General features: G+C 46.8%; 1 long non-coding RNA gene across 1 annotated transcript; it reads right to left on the bottom strand.

Annotated features, from left to right (window-relative positions):
• Positions 1-302: 302 nt before the first annotated feature.
• LOC119404071 (uncharacterized) lies at positions 303-6,086 on the bottom strand. Its single transcript, XR_007417375.1, has 4 exons — positions 5,957-6,086; positions 2,587-2,976; positions 1,813-1,894; positions 303-390 (listed from the first exon to the last, which is right to left on the bottom strand). It is a non-coding gene; the product is annotated as an uncharacterized LOC119404071 (long non-coding RNA).
• Between the last annotated feature and the right edge of the window lie 3,723 nt (positions 6,087-9,809).

Here is a 9,809-nt window from a genome sequence, read left to right on the forward strand (position 1 = left end):
CGCCTCCGCAGAATGACGAACGATGGCATAGTAGGTTTTTCCCTACTTCCCAAAAATTATAATTTATGGCGTAGTGGGTACCTCGCAAGTGTACTTGTATTAGTTGCCCCAACACAGGTTACGACAAGCTCTAGAAAGGCCGCTCTTCCCGCTTTCGCTGTGACTGTGCTGTGTGTTCGAAGCAGGCATGGCGATTTTTTTTATTGCGACATAGACTTGGCCTTAATGCATAATATCTTGTGTTTACATGTGTATTAGATGTGCACATATATTCAGCATGGTAATCAAAACATATCACACATGGCGTAGTTTCTTTTGTATCATTATAAAGAAGAATCACTTCGGCGTTGGTCTTGAGCGAAAGTTCTCGGCCTTTGCGGAGATTTCAAGCTGCATAAAAAAAGAAAAAAAAATGAACGTAAGGCATCGAAGGACGAAACTATGCGACTTCAACTACCATACCAGTCACACTAGAATTACGACGCGTTTTACCACCGCCTGCGTAACACATACCCGAGCAGGGGCTGCCTGTAAGACGTGTTTCACATGTAGCACACGTAATTGGGCAACTAGGAGCTGGACGTTGGTTAAGCTTTCCATCAACACTGCCTTAAAGGGGCCCTGCAGCACTTTTCTAAGTAACCATCGAATGGCTTCATTAACCGAGTTTATTGCCACATGCATCGACCGCCGCAAAACGTTTTATAATCCGCCAGGTGCGAGCGGAGATTTGTCACACGCTGTAATTGCTTTCTTTCTTCTCTCGTCCCGACGAGAGCGCTGGAAGCTAAGCAGGGAGGGATGGCAAGGGGGAAAGAAGTTACGTCACACACGCGTCATGAACTTGAGCACTTTTTGTTCTTTTTTTTCTTCTAACGCGCAGCTTGCTTTCAGTGTGATCGTGAACGAGCGAGCGGTCACGTGGCGGCCTCTCGCGGCGGCCACGGCAACTATGGAGGCAACGATGCTCAAATCAGCCAGTGGCCATGAATTTGGGCATATGGCGCGGCCATTTGTTTAGTATATGGCATCATTTGTAGAAAGAAGAGGAAGCGATTTCAAGTTGACTTTGAAAATTGTAAATTCCAGGCCGCGCGCTGCGCTATAACGATTGGCTCGCGTATCCTCAGGAGCCTCGACTACCGATCGGCAGCGTTTCCTGATCATGCTGAAAAAGTGTTGCAGGGCCCCTTTAAAAGGCCGCTCTAGCTGCAGTGGTGGCTGAACGGCTGTAGCGTTACTCTGCGAAGTATGAGGTGCGGGTTTTATTTACGGCCACGAGCTTAGACCATTGAAGTGCCGATTCCCAATATTTCTAATAATGAGAAGATGAATAAATAATAACTGTTGGGGTTTTACGTCCCGAAACCAGAATATGATTATGAGAGACTCCGTAGAGGAGAGCTCCGGAAATTTGGACCGCCTGGGGTTCTTTAACGTGCACCTAAATCTGTCCCAATATTTCAATGGGCACCAAATCGAAACATTTACGTATAGTTAGATTAAGGTGCGCATTTAAATAATCCCCCGTGGTCAAAACTATTCCGAAGTCATGTTTACGGCGTGCCTGACGCAAAATCTTGTTTTGGTTTTGGCGCATAAATACACTCCCAAGGTTTGAGCATCGCAAACATACAAGTGCGATGCGTTCGCGAAGTATGCAGCCGCTGCACGACGCAAAAATAGCCGACGTTTCAAACAAAAACCCGTGCGCCTTTCCTCACGATCTTCCAAATTAATGGGCGTCGAATTAATGAGCTGTCACGGTATACTATACTATACTGCACGAGACTATACTATACAGTGGCTCACAAGTGTCGCCGCCGAGAGCCCACTTGGCTTGTCCAGACTTTCTTAAGCGTTCCAGTATCGCCTCACGTTTCTTCTTCTGTTGCTGCAAAAGTGCAAGAAAAATTATGAAACCAGGGTAGCAGGGGGATCGTTCACAAATGGCAGGTGTACGTTAAAATACACTCTCTCATATTCGAGAAATGCATATTTCAATAATGCAGCAGGTCGAATGCTCCCTGTTTGAACCTGCATACAGCGAAGTTCTTTAGCATCGCCTTGTTTCGCCCAACGCTAAGTTGCGCACGACGCGGCTTCTTTTCCTGGGCCCCTTGCTCCCACTTTCTGCATAGGGGTATGAGGTTCACGATGTCGACGACCATTTCTGAGCGAAGTTGTCTCGGAGGTCTTGCTTAGCTAGGCAGTAACGGGGAAATTAAGCGGAAAACGGAAGGAGACTGCTAGTGGAAAGACGAAGCGAACATAGAGACCAGAAGTGGGCTTAAGGACGGATGTATGTATCCGGAAGTCACTTGGCCGAATGGAAATGGCATAAGCAACGTTAGGCAATTAGACTAATTGTTTGTTGGTTTCATTTGGTTGTGCATAAAAAAAAAGCCCTCGAAAAAATTTTCCTTCTTTCGTTCATAACTAAAGTCAGATACACTAGCGTTCGATCTCCTGGAGTTCTTTTTAAGTCTCTCTTGTTCGGTGTTAGAAAGCAGTAGGCCATGGTCAGACAAACCCGGAGATTTTAACAAATGAAAAACTTTGTTTTAAAATTTCAGGCAGCCTTACGATGTCGACGTCATCGACGGGTTGCGTGGCTCCGCGCTCCTCGACACGCTTCAAAATCAGCAGGCGCTTGTCTGGCGAGGCGTCTCCACCCGCGCCGTTTCCCACCACAGCGCTGCCGTCGCAGGAGGCGCCCTCCTCGTCATCGTCGCCTTCGCTGGGACCGTCGACACGAACGCGCGCCGTTCTGGTTGAAGTCGACGAGATCTTCGTCCTCGTTGTCGTCGTGGTGCGTGATGCCCGCCGAGCTTCAACGGCGTCAACGCGAGCGACGTCGAGGTCAATATCGGAAGACGAGCTTCCTGGAGGCGCCTCGAGGGAAGCACAGCTTGGAACCCGCGAATAGCGAAACTCGTCGGAAAGCGATGACGTCCGCAAGAAGGTCGGCAGGATCTGTCGGAGACGGAGGCGATGTCAGTCACTACATCAAGACTGCGAAATACACGTTAAAAATGGCCGCACCCTTTGGGGCGTCCTTTTGTGCCACAACAATAACCATCGTCTATCTTTCGCGCCTTACTTTGCCTTAAAGTGACCCTGCCACACTTTTTCAGCGTGGTCAGAAAACGCTGCCGATCTGTAGTCGAGGCTCCGTCTCGGTAGACGCGAGTCAAACATTATAGCGCCGCACGTGGTCTGAAATTTACAATTAATTCTCGAAGTAAGCTACAGATCGTTTCCTCTTCTTTCTACCAATGGTGCCATATACTCAAATGACTGCGCCATATACCCAAATTGACAGCCACTGGCTGATTTGAGCATCGTGCGCTGCATGGTTACCAAGGCCGTCGCAGAAGGTCGCCACGTGCGCGCAGCCGCGCTCGCGATAAGACTGAAAGTAAGCCGCGCGATCGAAGAAAAAAAGGGGCCCAAGGTCACGACGTGCGCATGACGTGACTTCATTCCCCCGTGCCATTCGTCCCTGCTTAGCTTCCGGCGCGCTCGTCGGGACGAGAGAAGAGAGAAAGCACTTTAAGCGTGCGACAAATACCTGTAATTCCGCTCGTACCTGACGTATTCTATAAAAAACTTGCGGCGGTCGATGCGCCTTTAATGAAGCCATTGGATGGTTACATGGAAAAGTGTTGCAGGGTTCCTTTAAAGGGTACTGACACTAAGCTTTCCAGCTGCGTTTTTTTTTACGTCAAATGTAAGGCCAAGACCTGAAGATACCTGAAAAGCCTAGAAAATGTACTGGTAAGCGTGAGTGCACTCTGAGAAATTAACTACAACAAGTTTTTAAAAGCTAGTTTCGGATTCTACTGTACCCTGACGTCACAATACGGTATGAGCTTCTCGTCACGCGCGCGCGTAAGATGTCATGACGTTTCCGCGGCCGCTTCGCTCCGTGCCTCCCTTGGTAACGTACAAGCGGTCATTTTGAATGTTTTGGCACCCGACGTCATCACATCTAGCCATACTGGTGCGTGAAGACACCAAAGTTGACACCGTAGCCTGACTTCACGATGTTGTCGACGTCAGTAGCTGCGCCAAGCGAAAAGCGACTTTAATATCAAAATAAAATATCTTATCAGCGTTTACTGAACTTCACATTTGCGCAGAGATGTCTCTGTATACATGTGATTTGTATGACAGAGTAAACTCACCTTCGAAAACTGGTGTCAGTACCAGTTTAACGCTAGCACCTGGTACTTTCAAGGTCAGAAACAGCGTTCACGCTGTCAACGTGACATACATCCACGATAGGAAAATGGTGATCGGCGAGTTTTACAGAAAGGAAACGCACACAAGCCAGACGACGATTATTGTTCCGGGACGGTATAATAACAATAACTGCTGGGGTATTACGTGCCAAAACTACGATACGATTATGAGAGAGGTAAGGGAATGCCAGCAGCACCAAAAGAAAGCAGAAGAAACCGGAACAAGGAAACAAATGGGGAAAAACAGCGCACTAAAGGACGAGGACGCAGGAACACAGTAGACTGGACAGCGCTCGTCCAGTCTACTGTGTTCCTGCGTCCTCGTCCTTTATTGCGTTGTTTTTCCCCAGCTAAGCATGTACCAACTCGCCCAAATCAAAGTCTTGCTAAGGAAACAGAAACCGGAAGAGGAAGGATGCTGAAGGATGACCAGTATCCTTCCTGTTCTTATCTCGGTTTTCTTGTCTTCGTTTCTTCTGCTTTCTTCTAGTGCTTCTGGCGTTCCCTTACCTAGAACTATGTACCGACTTGCCCAAGAAGCCACCCTTATGAGAGACGCTGTAGTAGGGGGGTGACACTGGATTAATTTCCACCACCTGGGGATCTTCGACGTGCACTTAAATATAAGTGCACGGGTGCTTACATGTGGCCCCATCGAGATGCAGCCGTCGTGGCTGGGAACCAAACCCGCGGGAATCAAAGCTTATGAGCGCCACACCTTACTGTGGGACTGCAAAATTCTTCTATAGGTGCAATTGTTTTGAGAGCGCAGTAATGCCCGTTGAGTAGTAGGTAATCACTCTGGGTGTAAAAAAAAGAAAAATTACACCATTTCCCGCTAAAGGGGACCATGACGCGAGCACTTGCACGATCGCGTTCCGTTGGCGTTCTTTGGGTATGATACCAACCTCGCGTCGTGGAACACGAAGAGAAACGCTACACGCGTCTTGTCTTCCCTCTTGCCTGACCGTTAATTCTCACAGGGCGAACGGGAAACGCGGTCGGCAGGCTTGCGAGAGGGAGGCAGCGTAGGAGATGAGAGAGAGGGGGAGGGGACGCGCATGCGCTGGTGCTCATCGCGGCGTTGCACAGGAGAGAATTTCGGCATGTCTAGCCCGCGTATCAGAGGAAGAGTGGAAAGGGGGAGGGGAGATGGAAAGTGGAGAGTGAAGGGGGGAGGGGAGAGGGTATGCGCATGCGCAGTAAGGGTGGTCACGCCGCACACCACCACCACCACCGGATTGAACTCCGCCATAAGATACTTCGCATCTAAAAAAGCCGAATTGATCATTCCCTGCTATAGTATTTGTTGCAAGAAAAGCGGTTGAGAAGCTTTCTTCCAATCGCAGAAAATGACGCGCCAGTTACAATATATATCTCATTGAAAATGTTTATAGCGTTAGGCTAAACACGCAAAAGCTTTACTACAAAAGTTTTACGATCGCAAACCGACAAATTACAGGCGTTCGACTCAATAACGGTAGATTGCGCAGATTGGGCTTCAATGTTTTTTTTTTTTTTTGTCACTTGAGTTTCAAGCTGCCCCATAGGCACGCGTTCCCTTCGCTTATGAGCGGCTATCCATTCTGTTGTCATATTATGCGAAGATTGCTTGGGAGGCGAGTCATGGTCATTGTGCGCAACACATGACCCCCAGAAATACGTTCGAGCAGTGGTAGCCTCTAAGATTTACGTCAAAGCGGGCTCACCTTTGATCGGGCCCTCCTACGCGCTTTCAGCCAAATGAGAATCAGGGCAAAAATCACGGACAGGGTGCTGGTCGTTATGAAGCCGCACTTAAAGACGAGTCCAAGCAGGCTCAGCAGGAGAGGGTTCTCCACAGCTGTCGGAATTAAATAACGAAAGCGAAACGTCCATAGCTCGTAAAACTTGTACACGATGCCATCTGCTCAACCATCTCTATATGTATTTCATACCGGCGATCTCTCGCTGTCTAGGTTACTTTGTTCGCATGCTTCATCGCGTAATATTGTTTAGCTATCGACCGCTGTCAAGCCTTGCACATGTATTACAGTCACAGCTACTTAAAGAAACGCTGCAGTAGACACGAATGCCGATTATGTGCGCAAAACACGCAGCGTTTATCAACGTTCAAACATCATGTGTCAACAGCAGCATTGTAACGAACAATCTACAGGGTGTTTTTTTTTTCTTTTTAAATACTCATTTTTAATACAATTCCATGACAGCCAGGCTCCTTTCGTTTTCGCACATGAACTCTATGTCGAGACGGAAATACTTTCCCGCAGCTTAAATGACATTGACGTGTCTAACAAAAACTCGTAAATAACTTTTTAATTATTGACTTGAAGGCAGTTATTTATATTAAAAAGTTGTAGTGCGTGCCATTTTAAAGCATACCCATATTTTAGAACTCGCGAAAGTTGCACGTAATTAGATACATTTATCGTCGAATTTTAAGGCAAATACTGAAACATACCGCGCCCGGAGCGCAGGAAACGCATCCACTCTGTCACGTCAGTCCGGAACTACCAGCACACAGCAGCACAGTAGTTATTATATCGAAGATATTAACATCACAAATTCAACATCAACATTTCAACCCATCATATGTTGCTACATTTTTATTTCGCGTATTTACTCAAAGGGCAGTGTTTCTTGCCATGAAAAAAAAACATGACAAGACAGTTGCGTTCTTGTCACTTGGAGAAGCTTTTATCACCGAACCATGGTATTTCAACAAAAAAAATGTTATATTTCAGCTTTTGCTTTACGCCAATAAGCATCATGAATCGTGTTCAAATGCAATTACACCCCTTAGCTGTCTTTCGAGTCTCATGGGGTCGTTAAAAGGATTACGGCCACTCACGATGACATTGCGTTCCCACGTAAGCGCCGGGTGGACACGGATCGCAGTACGTGGAGCCGGCCTTGAGGTTGAACGAGTTTGGTGGGCACGGCAGGCACACTCCGCGTCCGTACGTGCCCATCGGACAGATCTCTGTTGCACCGGGAAAGGCCAGTGGTGAGAGCGTAACAATACGGAACAAAAGGCTCAGCAGACACGAAACGTTCGTAGAGGACAAAGTATAATAGGGACGATACACACCTGCATGCGCAATATATTTTATGCGGCCTTCCCAAAGCTGAATGCCTGAACGAAAATGCCTCGTATGAAATCAAATCAGATGTCATTTTGCTTCATTTCTGGAGAGGAAAGCAAGTTTCACAGGGTCCGTTATGCATTTGCCTAAGACGACTCGAAGGCGAAGGCCATCGTATTTTTTTCTTCCCAGTCGATTGTACAGATCCCCTCAGAAAGCTTTCTGCACCTACCGGGGTTTTGCAGTGCCTCCGGAATCGGCCCACCTTTGACCAAGCCGTGGTGTCGTGAGATGACGTCATCATGCGACGTCATGACGATGTCACAAAATTTGGCAATCTGTGGCAACATGATGACGTCATATGGTGACGTCATGACATGATTGCTTACATCAGCAGTGTTGACGCAGGCGGTCAATTTTCGCGTTTGATGTGGCATCTAAAGCTTTCGCCTAACAATAGGGAAGCTAAATGGAAGCTGCTGTATTGAACAGCCTGACGAGAGGGCGTTTAAAAAGCAAATATAGTTACGAACATGAACCCATAAAAATAGGAACATTTGTAAAAGGAATCCTCCTACGAAGAAAACTCGTGTATATTAATTACAACAAAAGCAAACATTTCTCTTAGAGGGTGAAGACAACAAAAGGAGAATAAAACATTTCAAACTCATTTTACTTCAATACAAAATGTTCCACGTGATGGCTGTTTCAAAATTATTGGTTTTGTAATCGCTGGATTAGCCTGCCTTGTATAACATGGGTGCGCATTGGAGCTAGCATTTCGTCCTCCTTGTAGACATGTGGTCATTTCTGTGTGCAGCACGTTTGTTTGCTTTCCTGCCATATTGCCATTCTTATCAAAGTTTCGTGTCATAAGGCCAACTATTTACATAAAAAGGCACGTTGAAGTGCAAACAAACTCAGTCGTAAGTCAGCGCTCGTCTGTGTATCCTGTCTTCGTCTAAGCCGCGCTGCATTTCTCCAAGACCTCTTACAACAGTGAGAACTAAGGCACCAAAAAAAGCCTTCTTAAACGCTTCAAGACACCCGCGATATAAAATGTGAAAGTAACGAATACCAACCACAAGACCATCCGTTTTTGCCGTATCCAGGCGGGCATGTCGTGGCCATCGCGAAACGCAAATTTCTTCTTTGTCGTCGTCTCCTTCTTCGGTTGAAGTGTCCACTATCGACTGAGGCAGTTACCGTGTTTATTCTTCGTTTTTTTTTACTCCGATAAGCATTCCCGTCTCGCCTCCTGCCCTATTCTTCATGATGACGTCCCTAAACTAAATTTTCGGACTCCTTGGTTAACAACAGAATACCAAAGTATAGCTTCCATTTCGTTGTGCATCATCCCTTCCCATCAGCCCCTTAACTTCGTTCTTGCGCCAATCAAAGTGGACGAAACTGAAAGATGAAACGTGCGTTAACTTTCAAATGAGATTTACTCTAACGGACGGACGTGACTATTAAATGCAGAAGAATTGATATCGCAACCAAAGAACACATGGTCGGCCATAAATAATAAAAAATAGGATTTTATGCACGAAAGCATCGATATAAATATGAGAGTGCCGTGCGTTTATTTTTTATTAATGTCTGACAACTTCTCTTTTTTTTTCTTAAATCTTACCTAAACCTAATTACGCGGGTGTTCTTGTACTCTGCCCCCATCGAGATGCGGTGGCCGTGGCTGGGAGTCGAACCCGCGCTCTCGTTGTCAGCAGCACGTCCTCTCAGTCGCTAACTGCCATCGTGCGTAATTATTGACCATGTCTGCTCAGAGGAAGTCCCCGATTCTGTCTCAAGGTCCTCAGAAATCACTGGTCTGTATGTTCCCTCGCAGTTAAACTTTTGCTGCGAACAGCGCGGCGATACAGTGCAGACAGCGGTACAGCGCGTGCCCAATATAATCCCTTATCTCTTACGTACCGCGAAGAGCTAAGCTTTTTGCGATTTTAAAAGACCACGGGTGTGAGCGACACGAAGGCTTCATTCAGTCCGTTGTTTTTCAGTTAGCAGGGCACCGAAGAAACATATCTATAACGCGGGATAATGTGACCAGCTTCATGAAGTTGGTATTGTAAACCAGACCACCAAAACACAGACTAAAAACCAAGTTGGTATCGCAGTCGATATCAAACCACCGAATCCAAAGAAAGAAAACGTATCAAAGAAATGTCAAAGTAGCGGCGGCCTACAAGGCCTGGATAATCCGATACATCTGGTATGCTTCGTCAGCTCTGCTAACCTTTCAACTAAACCGAACGTTATAGCCTACCAGCAGCAGGAGGGCGCTGTACAAGTAACGTGTGGCGATGAAAACCAAGATCGGATTTCGAATCAGAGGCGACAATTCTAGAGCACGTTCACCGAAACTGCTGGCGCGCTTTCTGTGCTTCCTGTTCCGCAGACATAGTTCTAGCATGTAGTCGCGCGTTGTTCAATTTTCTTTTTCCTTTTTTTTTTCTCC

The sequence above is a fragment of the Rhipicephalus sanguineus genome, chromosome 9, assembly GCF_013339695.2.
Source record: "Rhipicephalus sanguineus isolate Rsan-2018 chromosome 9, BIME_Rsan_1.4, whole genome shotgun sequence".
Lineage (NCBI taxonomy): Eukaryota > Metazoa > Arthropoda > Arachnida > Ixodida > Ixodidae > Rhipicephalus > Rhipicephalus sanguineus.